We start from the raw sequence: 22,412 nt of genomic DNA, 5'->3' as shown, positions 1-22,412 counted from the left end.
TAAAATGGTACATTACTATCAGACATGGCTTAGGTCTCTGTTTTGCTAAACTATGTTTCTTTTATGTAAGGGAAGATTCTGTATGGAAGAATATTGAAAAAGGCAACAAAAAGCATTAATATATTCAATGCAATTTTAAAAATTTTTATTAAAATCCCTAGGATGCAGCTCAATTAGTCCTTAGGGGAAAAACCATATTCTTATAATCACACATTAACAAAATTAAGAGGTTAGTGAACTGAATATGCATTTTAAAAAATTAAGAGAATCAGCAAATAAATAAACCTAGAATGAATCCAGAAGTTATTTTAAAAAAAAAATTAAAGAGGAAATAGCTAAATTGAAAACAAAACTCATAGAAATAAGAAAACTAAAAGCTAATTTTAAAAATTGTCAATCCTTAAAATAATCTGATTAGCTTGCTAATAAAAATCAATAAAATGGGAAATGAACAAGGTGAAATCAAAGCAAAACCGAAATAAAAAAGCATACCTATTGTGTACTATGTACAGTTATATGCTAAAAACAGAGACCACAAAAGAAATACAGAAATATCTTCAAAAATATGTAATGTCCAAACTATCAAATTACCGAACAGAGAATTTAAGAAAACCCAGTGTCAGAAAAGGAAAGAGATCTAGATGTAAAAGAACTACCAAACTTGATGGATTCACAGGAGAATTCCATCAAACTTAAGAAATAGTACTTATACTTCAGCAATTATTCTCAAAAACTAAGAAAGAACTCTACCAGAATCCTTTTATGAAACACATATTCCTAATACTGAAAAACTAGGGAACAATAATACATGTAAAGTACAGGCCAATGTCATTAATGAATGACTCAAAATCTCAAAAGTTCTATCAAACAGATTGTAGCAATTTATCCAAGAAATTGTACCAGGGATACAAAGATAGTTCAATTAGGAAAACAATCAACATAATTTAGTCATATTAAAAACCAAAACTACATTATTATCTCAATAGATGCAGGAAAAGCTTCTGACAAAGTACAATATACTCTTTCTATGCTAAAAACCGTAAGTATAGGCATAGATAGGCTTTTTTTTTACTCTCATAAAAAAGTATCTTAAACAAAAAGCTAAGATCATATTGTAATAGAGTGACATGAGAAGCTTTTCCAATAAATATAGGAATGAAGCAAAGATCACCACTCTCTTCACAATTATGTGATACAGTTCTGGAAATGCTATTAGTTGCAGTAAGACAAGAGGAAGAAATTAAAGGAATAAAGAGAGATAAATAGGAAATAAAGCCATCCCTCTTTCATCCCTCTTTGCTGATGTTTTGATGATTTACTTGGAAATCAGCAAAGATAGTAGCTTTAACTTTAGCAAAGTTGTAAGTTACATAATAAACCCTTAAAAAATAAACACTACTTTTATATAACAAAACATAAGAAGCAAGAATAGAAAGAGAAATCTAATTAACTACCAAATCCATAAAATATCTGGAGAACAATATCTCAAGGAACGTAAAAGAATTGTATATATTCAATTCAATTATAAAGCATGGCTTAAAGAATGAAAGAACAACCTACCAAGCTGGACAAATATTCAGTGATCATGACTAGGTCATATTAACACAATAAAAATGACAATGCTACCAAAATTAATATACATTTTAAATTCTATATCAATAAAATTTTACCAAGAGGTCACTTCTCATAACTTGATAAAATAATAAAATTCATTTGGAAAAACAAAAGATCTAGAAAATCAAAGGAAATGACAAAAAGTAATAATGAAGGGAAAATAACACTTCCAGGCATCAAACTATATTATTAAACAGCAATCATCAAAACATCTGGTTAAAAAACTGAGAAGACAGATCAATGGAACAAACAATGGAGAGGAAGAATTTTTTTTTTTTTTTTTTTTTTTTTTTTTTTGCTGAGGCAATTGGGGTTAAGTGACTTGTCAATGTGTTAAGTGTCAGGGACAGAGACTCTTGACTTCAGGGCTGATGCTCTATCCACTGCACTACCTAGCACACCCCAGAGATTCAGAAATAATAGAACTCAATAACCTAGATTTGATAAAGTAGAAAACATAAACTAAGAAAAAAAAACTCCCTATTTGATTAAAAAAAAACTACAGGGAAGCCTGAAAGAAATTAGGCTCAGCCCAATACCTTAACACACTCTACAACATATCCCAAATGCACAGTGTCTTTAATATTAAAGACCACAATATAAAAAAAAAAAATTAGAACAGAAACAAAAAATGTATATCTCATAGCTATCAGCAGGAGATGCATTTTTTAATAGTATTTTCCAAATACATGTAAAGAATTTTCAACATTCGTTTTTGTAAGACTGTGGTCAATTTTTTCTCCCTTCCTCTCATCTTCTCTCTCCTCAAGATAGCAAGTAATGTGATATAGTTTAAATATATGCAATTTTTTAAAACATATTTTCATATTTGTCTTCCTGTGCAAGAAAAAAACCATACCAAGGAGTTGTGAACGAATCCAACCATTTTGGAGAGTAGTTTGGAACTATGCTCAAAAAGTTATCAAACTGTACATACCCTTTGATCCAGCAGTGTTACTATTGGGCTTATATCCCAAAGAGATTATAAAGAAGGGAAAGGGACCTGTATGTGCACGAATGTTTGTGGCAGCCCTTTTTGTAGTGGCTAGAAACTGGAAACTGAATGGATGTCCATCAGTTGGAGAATGGCTGAATAAATTGTGGTGTATGAATATTATGGAATATTACTGTTCTGTAAGAAATGACCAACAGGATGATTTCAGAAAGGCCTGAGAGACTTAACGAACTGATGCTGAGTGAAATGAGCAGAACCAGGAGATCATTAATACTTCAACAACAATACTATGGATGACCAGTTCTGATGGATCTGGCCATCCTTAGCAATCAGATCAACCAAATCATTTCAATGGAGCAGTAATGAAACTGAACAGCTACGCCCAGAGAAAGAACTCTGGGAGATGACTAAAAACCATTACATTGAATTCCCAATCCCTATATCTATGCCCACCTGCATTTTTGATTTCCTTCACAAGCTAATTGTACAATATTTCAAAGTCTGATTCTTTTTGTACAGCAAAATAACATTTTGGTCATGTATACTTATTGTGTATCTAATTTATATTTTAATGTACTTAACATCTACTGGTCATCCTGCCATCTGGGGAGGGGTGGGGGGTAAGAGGTGAAAAATTGAACAAGAGGTTTGGCAATTGTTAATGCTGTAAAGTTATCCCTGCATATAACCTGTAAATAAAAGGCTATTAAATTTAAAAAAAAAAAAAAAACATACCAAAAGGGAAAAATACATGAAAAAGAGAAACATAACAAACAAGCAAAAAGTGAAAATACTATACTTTGATCGATCTTCATTTCTTCATAGTTATCTAGATGCAGATGGCATTTTTATCCCAAGTTTATTGGAATTACCTTGAATCACTACATTGTTGAAAAGAGTCAAGTCCCTCACAGATGATCATCACATAATCTTGTTGTTATTGGTACAATGTTCTCTTGGTTCTGTTCACTTCACTCAGCACTAATTCATATAAATCTTTCCAAGCTTTTCTGAAACCAGCTACTCATCATTTCTTAAAAAATGATAATATTCCATTACATTTTTCTACCACTACTTATTCAACCATTCTCCAACTCATGGGCATATACTCAATTTCCAGTTCTTTGCCATCATAAAAAGGGCTGCTACAAATATTTTTGCACATGTGGATCCTTTTCCTTCTTTTATGATCTCTTTGGGATACAGACCAAAGAGTAACACTGCTGGATCAAAGAGTATGCACAGTTTGATAGCCATCTGGGCATTCAAATTGCTCTCCAGAATGACTGGATCACTAGAAGATGTATTTTTAAAAAAACAAGAGCTAGAAACAAAAAATATAATAATTGTACAAAATCATTTACAAAAGTAAAATAATGATTACTTGAAACCGAAAAGATTTTGCATAGACAATATTAATGCATCTAGGATAAGAAAGAAAGTGATTAAATGGGAAAAAAATCTTATAGAATAGAACTTGGTATCCAAGATATATAAAGAATAAATATACATAAGGCTAATAGCTATTCCCTAAAACCTAAATGGTCAAAGGATATGAACAAAGGGTTCTCAAAAGAAGAATTGTCTAATATTCACAGCCACACAAAAAAATGTTCCTCCAAATCACTGATTATAAAAGAAATGCAAATCAAAATAACTCTCAGATTTCACTTCATACCCTACAAATTGGCAAAAATTACCAAAAATGACAACAGTCAACATTGGAAGAGTTGTGGAAAAATACACTAATACACTAATAAATTGTTGGTGAAGCTGTGAAATGGTATAACCATTAGGGAAAGCAATTTGTAATTATGGAAATAGTGACTAAAATGTTAGACCTCATACCTAAAATGTTCATTTCATAACTTATAATAACTAAAAAATTGGAAACAAAATAGATGACCGTCAATTGGAGAATAACTAAATAAATCATGGTACATGAATGTAACAGAATATTATATTGTGCTAGAAGAAATATAGAGAAGCATGGAAAGATTTATATAAATTGATGCAGAATGAAGCAAGCAGTCAAGAAAACTATATATATATATATATATAAATATATATATAAACTATATATATATATAAACTATATATATATATATATATAAAATACAACAATATAAATAGAACAATGGAAAGAACATACAAAAAATATACAAAATAAATATAACAATAAAGATCAAGTGGGGATTGACTAAAGAGATATGAGAAGATACTTCCAATCTATCCCTTTCATGTGCAGAGATGTATATAATTGCACGTTTTCAGACCTTCTCAATTTATCGATCACTTTGTCAAATGCGATGGCTCTCTGTAAGGAACTGGGAGATGAATACAAGGGATTCTCTGGTGATATAAAAAATTACTGTTGTTCAATTGTGTCTAACTCTATCCATGGGGGGTTTCTTGGCAAAGATACTGGAATACGTTGCCATTATTTTCTACAGTGTATTAAGGCAGCTAGCGATTAAGTGACTTGGCCAGGCTCATATAGCCAGTTTAAGTGTCTGAGGCTACATCTGAATTCAGGTCTTCCTGCCTCCAGGTACAGCACTCTATTCACTGAGACATCTAGCTCCCTCAATGTAGGAAACAGAAAATATAAATAAAAATTATTTTCCAAAAATATTTATTATAAACACCTACTATGTTGAAGGTACTGGGCTAAGTACTAAAGATCTAAAGATAAAAATGGAAATAATCCTTGTAATTAAGGAGATATCATTTTACTAACATATGACACAATCAGGAATAACCTAGTACAAAAGGTGGTCCCAGAGTGTCTTCAAGACGCTTAAGGGCTCCAAGAAGTGGAGGTGTGGAATACAAGTACTCCAGGTTTGAGTTATACCCTCCACCGAGGCAGAAGACAAAATAGCAGGAATGGCAAATAGCAAGAAGACTTTAATTAGAGCACAGAATTAATGAGAAAGAACAGTGGCAAATAAGCCTAGAAAGATAGGCTGGAATTAACTTGGAAGGATTTTAGATTCTAAACATGAGATTGTATTGGATCTTAAGAGGCAAAAGGGAGCCATAGATGATGCCTGAATAAAGTAGAGGATTAGGTGCAAGTTTTAGGAATATCCATTTGGAAACTATATGAAGAATGAATTGGAGAATGGAGAGCAATGATTTGACATTTCAATAGTCCAGGTAATCTAAATTCTGAACTAGGACTGAAACCATGTGTAAGTAAAGAAAGGGAAATGGATACAAAGAGTTTTGTTACCACAAAATCAACAGTTTTGGCAAAGAAGAAATAAAAACAAAAGAATATGATATATAAGTAAAATAGTCTCAATGTATTTTATTTAAAACCAGCTAAAGAAGCAGAAAAATGAAGAATGGATAAAAAAACAAAAGTTTAACTGGTTCGATCAACCTGGCACCAAAAGAGATTAAAAAGTTTTTTACAAGAGATCAATAAAATCACTCAAGGGTTCAGCCTAACTATTCAAACAGAAAAACAAGCAAACAAATAAGTAATGCCTATTGCTACTATATGTTATGAAGCTGAATGGATAGTTGGTTTCCATTGAGTCCATTAGAGTCCATGAACTCTAGTTGGTAGAGTCAGCACAAACATGGAGAAAAATGCAAGTGCACCATGAACTGAGCCTGTACTTGGAGAAGAGAATAAGCTCAGGGAGGAGTATTTCCAATAATTCAGGCTTTTTTCTAAAACAAAATCCATCTTTTAAATACTTCTACTGATTCTTCAATCAGTACCAATGCACTTTTATCAAATTCCTACTATGTGCCAGGCACTGACTGTGAATCTCAGGAATCAAAATTGCAGTTCAGGTAAAAGAACAATAAGATTGGGTGAATAGCATTATTTCCAAAGAAGAATTATGCAAAAGAAAAGATATTATGAGGAAAATGCCAATCACATCTAGAGAGAGAACTAGAGATTGAATATGGATCAAAAGATAGTATTTTTCACCTTTCTGTTTGTTTTTTCTTTCCCATTTTTTTTCCCGTTTTGGTCTGATTTTTCTTGTACAACATGACAAATATGGAAATATATTTAAAAGAATAGTATATATTTAATCTCTTGCTTGCTACTTTGGGGAAGGGGATGGGGATGTTGAAAATTTACAAAATGAATGTTGAAAATTCTTTAGTGTTTGGAAAAATAAAATGGGGAGGGGGGAATAAAAAGTTCAAAGAACATCACCATTCCCTAATAATTCAGTAGCAAAACAATTCTCAAACTATTAATCACTATATGAAAGAATGCTCCAAATCATTAATAAGAGAAATGCAAATCAAAAGTGAGGTTACACTCAGAAAATCTACAAAAATGTGTACAATTAATATTGGAAGAATTGCGCTCATTAATGTATTATTAACAAAGTTGAAAACTGGTAACCATTCTGGAAAATAACTGAAATTTTGCAAAAAAAAAAAAAAAAGACTAAAATATTGATATCCTTTAACTAGAGATTCCATTGCTAGGCATATAGGTCAATGACAAAAAGAAAGGACACAGAATCATGGAATCTCTATGTACACAACAGAAGCACTTTTTGTGGTAGTGAAAAAACTGGAAAAATAGTTGATATCTATTGATTGGGAAATAGCCAAAAAAATGTAGTCTATGAATATGATGGAATATTACTGCACTGTAATAAACAATGAAAATGATAAATACATAAAATAAAAGCAGAGAAAAAATTCTAGAAACACTAATATAAAGGAAAATAATTAGAGCCAGAATATAGATGCACAAAATGACAACATCATCATAAACAGAAACAACAACAAAGCAACAAAAACTGAATGAGGGCAAAATCTAAAAGACCATGTGAAGCCCAAAAAAGCGACTACCCCTTCTTGAAGAAGTAGGGACCATGGACGCAGAATACTGCATATAACATAAGACTTTTTCATTATGATTAGTTTTATGGCACTTTTCATCTTCTTTCTTCTTTTTTTCTTATTATAAAAGATGGCTATCTGGAAGGGGCAGAGAGAAGGAAAATAAAAACAAAAGATATCAATAAAAATCTATTTTAAAAATTCAAGGCTATCATTTAGAGAAACAAAACCTGGAAAAGGAGGTGGAATACTTATGAAGTAAGAGGAAGGATAAATGAGAGATGGCTGGAATGTTCCACTTATATCCAAACAAATTCAAGAAAAGTTCAGGAAAATGAGAGAGGCAGACCTATTGTAGAGCAAAATGGAAAAACATGGAAAAGAATCATAAAGGATTAAAAGGTGAGGATGGGCTGCAATCTATAACGCTGAATGGAGTGACAACATCAATGAAATCACGGACCTACTGAAATATATCATATTTACTGAGCACTTGCCTCATGAGAAGTGACTTCCTCATGGTTTTACATCTATTAAGTGTAAGAATCCAGCCATCTTGACCTCCAAGGAGCTAGGCAAAAGATGAGACAATTTATATGAATAAGATATTTTGATTTTTTTTTTTAATCTAAAGACAAAAAAATCAAAAACCATGATAGGGCTATAAACTCTGGCAAAGCCTACAAGTTCTTCCTTTACTTGAGACCCAGCTATACTACCTCTCTTGAATGGTTATCTGGTAGAGATACTAGCTAAAACATAACTTATTCCATATTCTGAGGCCCGCCACTCTTGCTTCTCCTTTAGGCAATCTATAAGGTTGACCCAAAAAGGGGCCATGGGAATACTTTCCTACCTGATCTGTAGGCTTGTCCAAGAAAGCTGGTATAAATATGCACCTACACAAATATTAGGCTGTGACCAAAACCATTGGTGTTGCTTGTTGACTAACTCATGCTCCTAGGAAACTTTGAGAGGATGTGGAAAAATAGGTTACATGGGATCCTAGGGCTTGTTTGTTTTTCTATTTTTTAGTCTATGTTCAGTCAGTTTTTTCAAGTCCAGTGTTTCTAATACCAACAGCTTTTGGTCAAGACTAGAAATATAAGGCCCCCGTTTCTAGTTTAACAATAGAAACGCTATCACCATTCAAGACCCCAAGAAGAATTTCCTATCACTTCCCTTTTAAGCTTCAGTCTCCTCATCTAAAAATTGGTTTGTCTTCTAAGGTCCTTGTTCACATTTTTGTTATCTTTGCCAATTTTCTGGTATGAGGAGAAACCTCAGGGTTGTTTTGATTTGCATTTCTCTTATTAGTAATTCAGAGTGTTCTTTCAGAAGTCTGTGTCAGAAATCTTTTTACTAAATTTAAGGAAGCTCCTTAGTACTGCTCCCTAATATCATTCTAGCCTGTCTTAACTTTAGCATCAAGTACTTAAGAGAATTCTTCTTGGAGAGATCCTGGGTAATGAAAGAATATTGGCTTTTCCAATCCCACTTTGCAAAGGGAAAAATAAGGTTAGTATGCAGCTAAATGTTTTGTTCTTTGTTTCTGCACCCAGGTTCCAGTGGTAGATTAAGCTCCTTCTTTCAGCCCTTACATATCTGATTTAAAAACTGTAGTATTACATACTTAATCTCCAAAAAGAGATATAAAAAATGAGATAACAAACATATAGTATGTTTTGCAAATCTTAAAGAGTCTATAAATGAGTATAAAAGAGTCTACTTCTTTCTTCATTGCAAGGTAGGGAGAAAACCATGAGGATGGAATACTGCATATAGTATCAGATTTGGTTGTTGTGTTGTATTAGGTTAGTTTTGCTCAATTTTTTTTTATTCTTTTATTTTATTATTTATGTTACAAAGACATTAAGATATGGTCCTCAGGGAAGAGAGAAGGGAACACTATATTGGAAAATGAGGGTGAAGTTATCAATCAACACTTTAAAACATACATAAAAAACCCAATAACATGATTTTTTTTTTTGGAATGAGGACTTAAAGAATATTATTCCTGAAACCAAGGGACAGAGCCCTTAGCTCCTGTGAATGAGAAGCACATTGGCTTGTCAAACTGGTGTATAAAGAAGTAGAAAAGGAATCAAGCACAGTAGAAACAATCAATTACAAGCCTGGGCCATAGAGCCAGAAGAGTGTCCTGGGGATCACAAAGAAGTTTGACTTCTAAATTTGAGAGAAAAATAAATGAGCCCCAAAAAAAGAAGTAATTTGTCCAAGATCATATGGGCAGTAAGGACAGAACCAGGATTCAAGCTTCTCATATGCTTCCTAAGTCAGTATTCTTTCTACTAGAACCGATAGCATCAATCTGAAGTTTCAAAGATCAGATCATGGAGACAGTCATGATGTGACTTGAATTTGAGTGTTAGCTCTGCCTCTTATTGTAATATTTCTCTGAGGCAATTCAGTTAACCTCCCTGTTCCTATTTTCCTATCTGTAAAAATGGGAATAATATTTTTCATTACCCACTTCAGTAGGTTACTAGGGAGGTAAACTGAAATAAAACACTAGAAAAATGTTGGGAGGGTTGTGGAAAGACAGGCATAGAAATGCATGGTATTATGATTATGATGATGCTGGGTGAAGGGGCAGACTGTAATTGGCTGCTGTGGTGTTCTGCCAATAAGTTATTCCTCATTAGACTCAGAAATACTGATTGGTATTTGTCCTCCTAGTACAGAGAAGGATACTTCAAGAGAATCTTGCATTCTCCTTAACCTGATCTCAACTGCACAAAATCCAGACATCTCCTTCCTTCCTAACTCCCTTATCAAGCCAGGCTAGCCAAAGAATTCATTCTCTGTATTTTGTCTAACTCTTCCAACTTACACAAAAGCTATGCTCATTTGGAAATGCCTAGGTCAAGAGGTGGGGGAAAAAATCATAAAACAGCAAGGGACACACAAAAATTATCCAAAGCTACTTTAGAAGGCAGAATTGTATGAGACACTGTACTTTCTTCACATATACAATCATGTCAGCTCTGCCAGAGAATTGCCAAAATTCAACACTTTTTACAGAAAGACTTAGACAGCAGTCACTCCTTAAAAGATCCTAAAGGTATCCTGGCTCCTCCCTATTATAGTCTTTCAATTTCAAGGAAAAGGTCAACATTCCAAATCTCTTATTCTTCTCCACCCACTCAATGATCTACTCTCAGAGTAAAATAAGTGAATAGTGAGAGAGAGACAGAGAGAGAAAGAGAAAGACATATAGAGACACAGAGAGACAGACAGAGACAGAGGGAGAAAGAGACAGAGAGAGAGAGAGGCTGGGTAGGGGGGGATAATAGGGAGGGAGAGAGAAGACAGACAAACAGAGGAAGAGAGACAGAAAGAAAGGGAGGGAAGGTGAGAGGAAAGGAGAAAGGAAGAGAGGAAAAGGGGGGGAAGAAAGGGAAAAAAATAAAGAGTGTGTGTGTGTGTGTGTAAGGGATGGGGGCCAAGTTCCTAAATCAAATAAGTCTACTCCATTACAGTATCTCCTTGGATCACTCAGTCAAACTTTCTACTTCTAAGAGGCAGAGATGAGTCCATGGATGAGGAGGATTGATGAGTCTTGAAGGAAACCTTGCTTAAATCCTGAGAGGAACACAAAAGGTTCATTTTGAGCTCACTGCCTCTCCCCTAGCTTCTGTTTTTGAAGCTCCCAGAGACACGCCCTACAACTCACCCGCTATTCATCATCTGCTTATTCATCAGGTCCTGAAACCTGATGTCAAGTCAGCAACAACTAGATGCTTACTCCTTGTGACAAAGCTCTTGCCTCCAATCGCTAATTTCTAGTCCTCTCAGTCCACCATCCAGGGTTCTCTCCATCAGCAGGCTTTTCTACCTATCACTATCTCTTTTACCCTCCTCTTCACAAGAGTCTCTGTTCTCTCTCTTCTCTAGTTCAGCCTCTCAGTAGGATTCTCAAATGTCTTAGGATTCAATTTAAATTCATTAGCTCCTTTATTTTTTGCTGAGACAATTGGGGTTAAGTGACTTTCCCAGGGTCACACAGGTAGGAAGTGTTAAGTGTCTGAGATCAGATTTGAACTCCTGACTTCAGGGCCCGTGGTCTATTCACTCCCATATCTAGTTGTCCCTCACTAGATCTTTAAAAAAAATAGTCATTTCCCATTACTCTTTCCCATTGAACTCTTTCATTTTTTTGATTGGGATGTGTGATTTTATTGGGAACTCCAACTAAGGCATTTCCTCTACCAAAGCAGAGAACACATTTGCTTTGCAACTTAAGAGTTTCCTGGGCCACTGTGAGGTGTGAGGTTAAATGACTTGCCCAGGTTAACCTGAGAGTCTTATTCAGAAACAAGTCTAGAACCCAGACCTCTGAGGTTAAAAGGCCAATTCTCTGGCCACTAAACCACACTACTTCTATAGAACCTTCTCTTATAACAAGAAAAACAGTTAAGCAGAAAAGAGAAACAAAATCTGATAGCAGGGATGCAATTCTGCACCTTGTACTTTTTTGCAAATTTTTAAAATTTTTAAAAATTTTGTGCGATTGTCCATCTTTTCTAGGGATCAAGATGATTCACTGCAATAAATCTGAGTTTGATTGCCTTCCAGTGTTATTTTCATTTACACTGAATCATCACGAATATAGTTCTCCTCCTTTCTCCATTTGTTATCAGTAAGTCTTCCCATAACTCTTTTGAATTCTTCATATTTATCACTTTTTACTATAAAATAGCACCTTCACTACATTAATAAGCTACAATTTTTTTTAGCGATCAAGGCATCACCCATTCTACAGACACTCACTTTGCCTTCAATTTTTTGCTACTGATGAAGCGTAATTAATATTTTGGTATCTGGGAATCTAAATGTATTTGGACCTACTTAGTTCAAAGATCAAGATGGCTTTTTCATCTTTGTCAATTTGATGGGTGTGGGATGAAATCTTACATTATATTTCTTCAGTAATTTGCTCTATTTTTCTCCATATAGTTACTTATTGTTTTTTCTTAAACTGTTCAGATATTTTGACTATTTATCTACTGGGGAAATCTCTTACCTCTTAAAAGTTAAGTTCACTTACTCTCCCCTTTTTCTTATTTCTTTGTTAAAAGAGATGACTTTCTGGGAGGAGAAAAAATAAATTATGTAAAAATGAGATATCAATAATAACTTAATTTTTAAAAATGACAGTACCCTTATGAAAGGAAATTTACTCCAAAAGAAATAGATTTGGAAAGGCTCTAAAAGGGAAAAACCTGGAAAATATACGTATATATATGTACATATATATGTACATTTTCCAGGTTTTGCCTAGTATAGTGCACAGTACAGCATCTGATATCTGTGGATGACAGATAATATAATCTATTTGAAGATGAAAAGAGAGGTAGGGGAAAAGAAGGGGAAAGAGAAAGGTGAAAACAAGAAAAGGAAAGGTCTCTGAGAAGGTATCAAGTCTAAAAAGGGGTTTTAGGTAGAATATGAGTAAGGAACCTTTTTAAAAAGTGATGCTACTTATGTTTCTGTTAAGGTTATTAAAAAAAAAAGTGTTGCTGACCCCAATTCTCCCAATATACCAGTGTGTTCTTAATGATTCTCACTGGATAGGTAGAAAGCAGAAGGCAGCAGCTTTCAAAAAAAAGATAGAACCTCATAGGATAGAGCAGAGGAATCTCTAAGTAGCATTTTGAAATGGCAGCAGGTGGGATTAGACAACTACAAAGAATAACTTTTCAGATATATAAAATGGGAAGAACCAATCAGATGCTGAGGTAGGACCATTCTCTGGAGAATTGTAAATGGTCTATCAAATTTGTCTTGTTTGGCTATGGTAGCTCTCAAATGTTCAGCTTCCAGACCACTTTAGCAGGACCTAAATCTCCAGGGACCACTTGGTAAATTTAATCCCACAAGAATTGTGCAAAAATTCCTCCAAATGGAGGAAATGGTGCTGCTTTTGGGGAAGCACCAATATAAGACAGAATGTAAAAATGCCTATTCTTACTAAAGAGGTCTATAACTGTACTTTTTTTTTTTTTTTTTAACAACTTTTTATTGACAGAACCCATGCCAGGGTAATTTTTTACAACATTATCCCTTGCACTCACTTCTGTTCCAATTTTTCCCCTCCCTCCCTCCATCCTCTCCCCCAGATGGCAAGCAGTCCTATATATGTTAAATGATAACTGTACTTTTAAAAAATATTAATTCTTGAGGCCATTGACCACCTGGTGACTCCTTATATTCATTAGCAGTCCCTAGGTCACCTTCTGAGAAATGACCTTTGATGACTTCTTCTCAATCTCAGAATTCCATGAGTATAAAAGCAAGAAAGGCAGAGAAATTTAAAATCTAATGTCTCTATTGAGACTCCAACACACATCATATATCAACTAAATGAATCCTAATGCATTTAGAATCCATACCTAGGACTAATTCAATTATGTAGAAAATAGGATGAGAAAATGTGAAGAGAGACAGAGAAAGACAAACTCTGAGAGGGTTGCTAGAAAGATGACACATATATTTATATAAATTCTGGGCACCTTGGGTGGGATAGGCTACCTGGTAGCATAATGGGTAGTGACAATGGCATGGTGGTCAAGGAAGGAAAACTCCCAAGAGTGGAGCAGAATGAGGACAGGACCCCTGGGAATGGTGTACTATCCCCTATAAATCACTACGGGTGATTTTCCCATTTCTCACAGGGCTATGGAAAAATCACACATAGAAGAACAATACCCAAAGAAACTCTCCTCTCCATTTCAGCTCTCTGAGGCAATGTCTAGTCACCTTGTCATAATCACTGCTTCTATATACATGCACTGTATTCAAATGTCCAATGCTATTTATTTCAATCCCCCTTTACTGCAACCCATCTTTCTGGGATTTATTTCCAGGAGAGCCAGCAAAACTTAATTATGGGTGAAAGGAATAGGAATCTGTTCCTAATAAAGAGAATACCCAAATAATCCCCAAGTAACAGGTTGCTAACAATGTGAACAGAGTCTTCAGTTGGGCTTTGCTACCTGAAGTCCTGGGTAAACACACACAGAGTTCCTTCTTTTTAAGCAGAAAGAAAAAGTCTGATCAAGAAAGATTCCCAAGCTGGGCGAAGAGAAGCTCCCATCCTCCATCCCTCTCTAGCTCAGAGTTCAAAGAAAAGGAAAGCTGGAACAATTCATTTCCAGTCATTTTTCCGTTACAGTTTCTCAGGAAAGAACCACTGCTAAGAAGTTGGTTTTTAAGCTGGAAAGGGCCATTAGGTTAGCAAGGTCTTAACCCAGAAAGAAGTCAGGAGTCATGGACCCACAAACACACAGAAATACAGGCTGCTCCTCCCCTCCTGTCCATATGTGCCTATAAAGCTGCAAAGGCAGCTGCTGATGGGGTCAGTGCTTTCATTTTCTTCTAGTTGGAGGGAGCTAAAATAAGGTGGCTGTGTCCCCCCTGCAGAGCCCACCAGGCACCATTAAGCCACTTCCAAACCAATGGGAGATAGCCCCAGGCCACCTGTGCCCAAGAGTGGGGTGAGTCAGCTGGGAGGGGGCTCGTGCTTCCTGACTGGATCCTCTCCCCACTTCCCTTGCACCCCGAGAAACAGCCACACCCTCTGCTCGCTACAGAAGTGAGATCTTTCCTCTAGAGATTGATTGAACTGATTAGTCTCATGCCAAATTTTAGCTCTCGAATGATTCTTAAGAGTTGCATTCAAGTCTCTTGAAACAGGTTTTCCTTTTTAGCCAACTTATGAAGGAAGCCCTGGCATTTTACATGATGAGAACATTGAGTAAGAGGCTCCAATCTCTTCCTCTTGTCAACCCCCCTTCACCAAAGCTAGCATGTGCTCCAAACACAGACACACCAGCTCCCTTTTTCCTCTCTCCAAGCTGCTTGACCATTGCTTTGGTACAAGAATAGCCATGGGGCTCAAATCCCCTCTGCCAACTAGCTATAGAGGATGATTAGCAAGAAATCCTACAACTAGATGTTCTAGAAAGCTCCCTCTTCTAAACTACCCAGAGACAAGAAATGGTCCCATTTCCCAGTCAAAAGGAACTTAAGTTTCAGTGAAAGCCAATTAGAGATAGTACTTTCAGAGCTACATAACCAAACCTCTGGGAATGCATAACATGAGTCACCAGATAGCCTGCCCTGACAAGCAAGGAGAAACAAGTCTGCTAGGGAAAAAAAGATAGCTTCCAAGAGTGGCTCCAAGCATGTGTTTCTCCTTCAAGTGAACTAAAAGGCTTTCCTAGATGGATACTGAAATGCCCAAATGGTGTAGCCTCTTCTTCCTTCATGCCCTTGGGGAACGGGACAAAACTATTCTTCCATCAGTTCAGAATAATCTTGAATTTGACATAGAGGCTTTGTGAAGGCAGATCCAATGCTTTCTGGCTCTAGAAACCTACAATCTCTCCTTACTGTGGTCCTAACTTTCAGTGACAAGACTGACTACCCTTCACCTGATACTGGAAGCAGCTTCCTGATGCCAATAGTAAGTAAAGGCAAGTTCTCAGGGATCCTATTACAGAAAGAGTTGGTAGAATGATGCAAGCGGAGTGAGATCAAAGCCAGTCTTTCACACCAGCTGATGATCAAGCCATTCGTCATCCCTCATCACTCCTTAAAGACCTGGCATTTAGGACTCTGGGGGCATCCAGGTGGCATGTGAAAGCCATGGAATTTTACCACCACTTTTACTCTATTTGAATGCCACTCTGGGTGTGAAGCTAAATTGCATTAATACATTTAATCTTGAGGTTTCAAGCACTCCAGAGGCCTTTAAACACAAACGCTCACTTGTGTAAAATAGTAAGGGAACATTAGCAAAGAAATCCAAAAGGAGCAAAAACTTGTCTATAATAAAAGGGTCCAACCCTTCTTGAAATTGCTCCCACCTACACTCCCCCACCCCCCTCCTTCAAGGAAGAACTCAGCCCCTCAATGACATCACTAAAAAACATACAACATCACGCCATGCAGCCCTACAAGGACAGCTCAGCAACTTTTGTAATGTGATGGAGTTCTGGATTTGGCATCAGGAGCCTCAAGTGCCCATCCCCCTCTGCTACTTGTGATCTGAGTGACCTGGGAACTTTTATCTCCTCAGGACTCAGTTCCTCAACTGTTAAATAAGGGGGTTGGACTAGATATGATTGTCTTAATGATCTTAAGAATTATCATTTATAGACACTTAAGGGTCTAGACAGTCCTCTGTGCTTCTAAAAAAACAAAACTGGGTTCAGGTACCTTATAAGTCAGTAAAGGTAAATTCAGCAGAGATTCTGCTAGAGAAGGAATTAGGGATTGACAACACAGACAAGAATTGGATTTCCTGAAGGATCTCTGACAATATGTATCCCACTTTAGAAGATAGGAACAGGCATCAAAGAAAAGGAAGAGTGAACACCAAAGGAGGGTTACAATAAACCTTTGAAAACAACCTTAAACAAGAAGAGAAATTCTAAGAATAACATACAAGGAAAGGATTTTGTAGCTATTCCTCGATCCCTCCAAACAACCATGTGTTCCTCCCTCCATAAATAACAGAAATTTCTCCACAGAAGAACACACTAAGCTCCCCCAACCAAGATAATATATTGACATGTTTTATAAGTATCAGCAAGGTTTCATTCTTTCATTAGGGGATGAAACCTCTGGAGGATTTCCCATCATCCTCCAAGAAATGAGACTCAAGCTAGCCACACTCTCCCAAATTTAAAAATGTAAATACTAGAAATTTTAAAATATATTATCTGTCGGGAAGACAAAAAGTGACTACAACCAAAATGTCCTCTGGGATGAGAATTTTGCTATCAGGGACTGTTTTCTTTTCAGAAATCACACTGCCAAGCTAGACACAGCAATACTCTTTCCCTGGCCACCAGCATTTGCTTCTCAAGGAAAGCAATATGAGCTGGAACTCATACTGGTTCAGCCAGGATGTCCGTAGCTGTTAGAAGGAATTCTTACCCAAGAAAAGCAAGATGCTCTGCTTCCTGCCTGCCCTCCCTGCTGAAAGGGATGGCATAGATTACAGCCCCTAACCTCTGCTTCCCTGGGGATAGAGAATGCCTAGAAAACAAGCAGGAAACTCCTGCTGGGCAGGACTAAGATTAGGCGACCTTGTTCCTAATAAGCAAGAAAGTCTGAGAAATCACACTAGACTTACACGATTTCCTTTCTGTTGTTCCAAATCTTCCTGACAAAAACCAAAATCCAGATCTGGGGCCAGGAAAAAGAGGCAGTATTCCAGCCAGAGACCTTTAGAAAGACTCTTCAGGATGATCTCTCAAAGACCCATTCTGTATAACTGAATCTATGTAAAAGATCTCTCAATATACATAATTTTTGCATTTAAGCAATACAGTAATAACAAGATAGAAGTGAAATCAAACAAACAAAACTACTCTCCTTTACTTCTAATTTCTACCAGAACTCCAGAATAATAACATGACAGATACCAGAGGACTAAAGAGATTGTTGTCCTTTGCCCTCTGCTATACCCGAGCCAGGCATAAAATGCTACAGTTCCTTTCCACCCATGCTTAGAGAACCAGTAAAATTTAACCAGCTCCTCCTCTGAGGCTTAAACGTCATAAGAAAAGGGGTCAGGGCACTTACCTTACAGCTGGTTTTGCTATCTACACTTCAATCCTCTGTGCTGGAGTTGGACAGCGTCTGTATGGACTGGATTCTGATTCGGTTCTGAAGCGCCACATTCCCCAAGCGCCATGGAAGCAGCCCCCCTGTAAGGAAATAAAAGCTATTAATAAAGGAGGGAGCAGAAACCATCAGCCCAAACCAGATAAGAAGTCAGAAGATCAGGACTCTACCGTCCAGAGCTCTTCTCAACTCATTGTGACATCTTAAGAGTGAATCAACCTGTACTTCAGTGTCCCTTTTAGCTATAAAATAGGCACATAATCTTTACTTATATCCATATCACAAAGGAATAAGGTCCTAGCTTAATTACCCTAAATGAAAAAAAAAATTATTCCAGGAATTTTTACTGCCAAAATTTCCTAAGAAAGATGGTATTCCATATCAAGGAAAGACAAGCCTCAAATAGCAGGAATACTATCAAGGTTGGGTTTAGAAGTTAGAGAAGAGATGATTTAAGAAATGATTCCTTCTGAGACACAAAAGAAATCAAAGCAGAATCAAAGCCCTAAAACACATAGGTGTTAAGAGTTGCTCCCTCTCAAATTATCTTAAATTTTCTTATCTACATGTAAGCTCCTTAGAAGGCCTGTTCATTTTTGTCTTTGTTTCTCTCCCCAGTGTCTTGCACACAATAGATATTCAAACATTTTTTCATGTAATCTGCTCTGTATACACAAAGTATTTAATAAATGTTTGGTAAATGAATCACAGAATCTCAGAGTTTGAAAAGACCTCAAAGGTCATCTAACCCAACCTACACTAGCAAATCATCCCTTACATGTGTTTCTCCAGTCCCTACCAGAAGACATCTAGTGATGGAAGAAAGAACTATGACTGCTTGAGGCAGCTCCTACTTTTAGATGGCTCTGATTTGTAGAAAGTTTTGCATTTTATCAAACTAAAATCTTGCCTCTCTGTAATTTCTGTCCATTACTACTATTAGTTTTACCCTCTAGAACAAAAATAAACTTAAACCTCCTTTCACCTACTTGAAGAAAGCCAGCATGTCTCTCCTAAATTTTCTCTGCTCAGTTACCAGGAAGCCAGAAAACACTGCTTGCTCTATCTGTGCCTATGACTGGTGAGTCTTAAGACAGAATGTTTGAAGATGTTCCAGCAATTAAGAAAGATAGTGTTAATTCAACCCTATGAACCCAACCTTATGAGATGTGGGGAGTTATTTTCCATTCAGAGGAATGTTCTGAGGAAAATGAAATAACTTTTTAAGAGACCCCCTCCCATCCCAATAAAGTAAGGTTGAGACAATTTCACTTTGCTTAATTACCGAGTTGTCCTAATATGGTCTGTCTTAAGACTGGACGGTGAAAGGCAATGAGCACGCACACACACAAAGCATCACTTCAACCTCATTTCCTCTGGGACAAACCATCTGTCCCTCCACACCCAAACACTCTGGCTTATGGGAAGAACTTGACCTTCATGCCTGTGATGCTAATATGACCCTGCCATCTGCATTGCCAGGCTCTGCAGAACTGTCCCCTCATGATAGCTTCTGAAATACTAGCTCTCTCTACAAAGACGTCATCAGACCCCACTATATTCTCTAATCAGAATACTTAGCTGACCACCTGAATTTTCAGAAAAGAGCTAATATGGTGTAGTAGTAGAAAGATCACTGGATGGTGTCAGATGATCTGCAACTTACTAATAACCCAACCTTCTGTAAATTGCTTCCTTACTCTAACATTCATATTGTTTGTCTGCAAAATAAAAGAACTGAACTAAATATAATTTAAAGTTGTCCATTTCAGATCTAAGACATAATCCTGTGAAGCTCAGGTACTTATTGGGAAGAAGCATAGATGCTTCACACAGATACAACAGATGCTAAATTTGACCGGAAAAAAGAAATCAACAAGATTTATTTAAACCATGTACCAATTTCAATTTAATGCATGTTTTCTTTCCCATTTATTCTGTCAAATCCTAATGCAAAGGCTTCCATGAGAGCAGGGCACAGAAGATTTTCAAGGACTTTCCCAATTAGAATTACCCTAAATCTCTCTCCTTAGACCAGAAGTCGAGGTCTCCCATCAGTTGAATGATGACCAAAAAAATTCTACAACAAATTTTAAGTACCCAATGACCTAACAGGTAGTCCTTGACAAATGGAACAAGATCCTTATCCGAACCTTGTCTTCCAAAGTCCCAAGGGAAAGAAAAAAAAAAAAGCAATGGTTGAGGAGTTAAAAAAAAAAAAGCAATAACAACCCTCAGAAAAGAAGACTTAAGGGAATACAATCACTGTCTTTATATATATATGTATATGTATATATATATATATATATATATATATGAGTTCATGAAACAAAATTAGGTATAATGAGAAATTATAGGGAGTTTTGTAATCTTAAAGAAAACTTCCTAACAATAAGAATTGTCCAAAAATTGAACAGGATGCTTCATAGGAAGTGAATTCTACATCACCAGGAGATCTTCAAGGGAAGACTGGCTTCCATTTCTGGAGAAATGTGGTGGACCAATATTCATGCTTCAGCTAGAGATCAGATTTAGATGACCTCTTGAGTTTCTCCCACTTTAGAGACTACAACCTGTGAATTACTAGCACTAGGGCCTCTCCAACACAGCACCCTCCCCTCTTCCTTCCAAGTTCCCTCCCTAATTTAGCGCTTTTCCAAGGGGGGGGGGGGGGGAGGGGAAGACCAGGTCCCTAATACTTTAAGGCAATCCCAAAGGTTCTGCACACCGGGCTGGGCCCGAGAGAGAGAGAGGAGAGGAGAAAGAATTTTTGTCCCACCCAGCGCGCTGAGCAGACCCTGCCATTACTCCCCAGGAGAGAGGTGGTAATCAAACACCACCCCCTCTGTGGGACTCAGTTTCCCTCTCTGTAAATGACAGGACTGAGATATCTCCCAGATCCCTGCCAGCTTGGAAACCCTGCAATGCTCATTCTCTGTGGAACAAATGCTGAATGTGGGGGAACCACCGACCACCTCACAGCATATTTAGGGAAGGGGGGTGGAAAGAAAAAATTAAGAGCTCCCCCCCCCTTCACCCTGTCCCCGAGATGGGGACACTCCAAAGTTGAGCAATACCCTTTCCATTGGGTCAAGGGATTCCTAGAACTGAGTGTCATCTCCAAAGCAAAATGATCCCCGAACTGGGAGAAACCCCCCGAAGAGAACGCCGCCCCCAAAGTAGAAGGACTCAACAATGCCAGGGGACAGCTCCACAGCAGAAGAGGACTATGCAAGAGGAAGGGCTGGGCAACCCTCGGCAAGGAAAAGGCGGGGGAGAGCCTGAGGAAGGGAACGCGCCTGGCACCTCCCTTTCTCCCCTAGGCGCCTAGGACAGAGTTCCGTCACCCCCTAACGTGGAAGCCCTCTTCCGGCCCCGGTGAGGGGGTGCCTGAGGCAGCGCGGACGCCGTCTGTTTCCCGGCCCCGGGACCCCGGCCCCAGCACTTACGCCGCAGAGCCCGGCAGCCTCCCGGCGCCCTTCCGCGATTCGGTCCCCGCCGGCTCCTCCGGCCGGCGGCTCCTTTTGTTTGTCCCCTCACTGCACCACTCGGGCTCCTCCGCCCCGGACGTGACGTCACCTACGGCGTACGCCATGGGAGGCCAGCCCGGGACGGAGAAGGGAGGAGAACAGCCCCTCCCACTGCCGTATGAAAAAGGGGAGTGGGGGAGGGGAGGATGAGGAGGCGTAGCCATATTTGTGAAGGGCTTTCAGACAGCCGGGTCTCCCTAAGAGCGTCATCCTACTTGAGGGCGGATGTTTGGGGGGAAAAAAAACTTGCGGAACGCAGTTAAAGGGCCAGTAACGCCGGGTTAGTCTGAGTCTTGCTTGGGAGAAAGTGAGCTCTTGGCTCTCCAAACTTTCTCCTCCGCTGCAGCCTCGAGCGCTTGGGCTCACGGTGAGTAGTGCTCCGGACCGGCGGAAACTATAGGAGAAATGCATACCTACACGCTTACGTACCTGGAGCCTCTAACGACAGGGCGTGCAGGTGCTAAGCGGGTCCTATGCCTGTCACCTGGAAGTGCGAATGCACAATCTGAGTACGGGGGGAGCAGGAGAGACCTCGGGCCGCCCGCGCTGGGCTCTCTGCTTCCCGGGCTCCGGGAGGAGGATCGGAAACTGCCCGGTCCTAGAAACCAAGAAACCTGGGTTCTAAACCGCCGGTCCTGCCTAAGCTGCTTGTGCGACCTTGGGCCTGGCCACTTACCCTTTCTGGGTCACTATATTGTAATGCCCAATGTCAGTCACCGGTCGTCACCTTTATCATCATAATAGCTCCCATATCTCCGGTGCTTTTCAAACCCTAAGGCGCTTCCCCTCCCCCCTCCCACGAATTAATTAATTCATTC

General features: G+C 38.0%; 2 protein-coding genes across 6 annotated transcripts in view; one reads left to right on the top strand and one right to left on the bottom strand.

Moving 5' to 3' along the window:
• The window catches only part of LRRC8A (leucine rich repeat containing 8 VRAC subunit A), a 38,380-nt gene extending 16,741 nt beyond the window's left edge, over positions 1-21,639 (bottom strand). The window contains exons 1-4 of one of the 4 annotated variants that reach the window (XM_012553924.2): positions 21,514-21,639; positions 18,023-18,147; positions 12,450-12,514; positions 7,900-7,973 (exon numbers count right to left, since the gene is read on the bottom strand). The gene's annotated coding sequence lies outside the window, so the exon portion shown is untranslated. The remainder of the gene's footprint in view (positions 1-7,899; positions 7,974-12,449; positions 12,515-18,022; positions 18,148-21,513) is intronic. The other 3 variants (XM_031954763.1, XM_012553925.2, XM_003757329.3) reach the window with 3 other exon arrangements.
• Positions 21,640-21,675: 36 nt separating this feature from the next.
• Positions 21,676-22,412, top strand: part of KYAT1 (kynurenine aminotransferase 1) — a 52,572-nt gene continuing 51,835 nt past the window's right edge. For both annotated transcript variants that reach the window (XM_031954766.1, XM_031954765.1), the window contains exon 1: positions 21,676-21,961. The gene's annotated coding sequence lies outside the window, so the exon portion shown is untranslated. The remainder of the gene's footprint in view (positions 21,962-22,412) is intronic.

This window comes from Sarcophilus harrisii, chromosome 2, assembly GCF_902635505.1.
Source record: "Sarcophilus harrisii chromosome 2, mSarHar1.11, whole genome shotgun sequence".
NCBI classification, from domain to species: Eukaryota; Metazoa; Chordata; class Mammalia; order Dasyuromorphia; family Dasyuridae; genus Sarcophilus; species Sarcophilus harrisii.
This window is presented reverse-complemented; position numbering and strand designations above follow the sequence as displayed.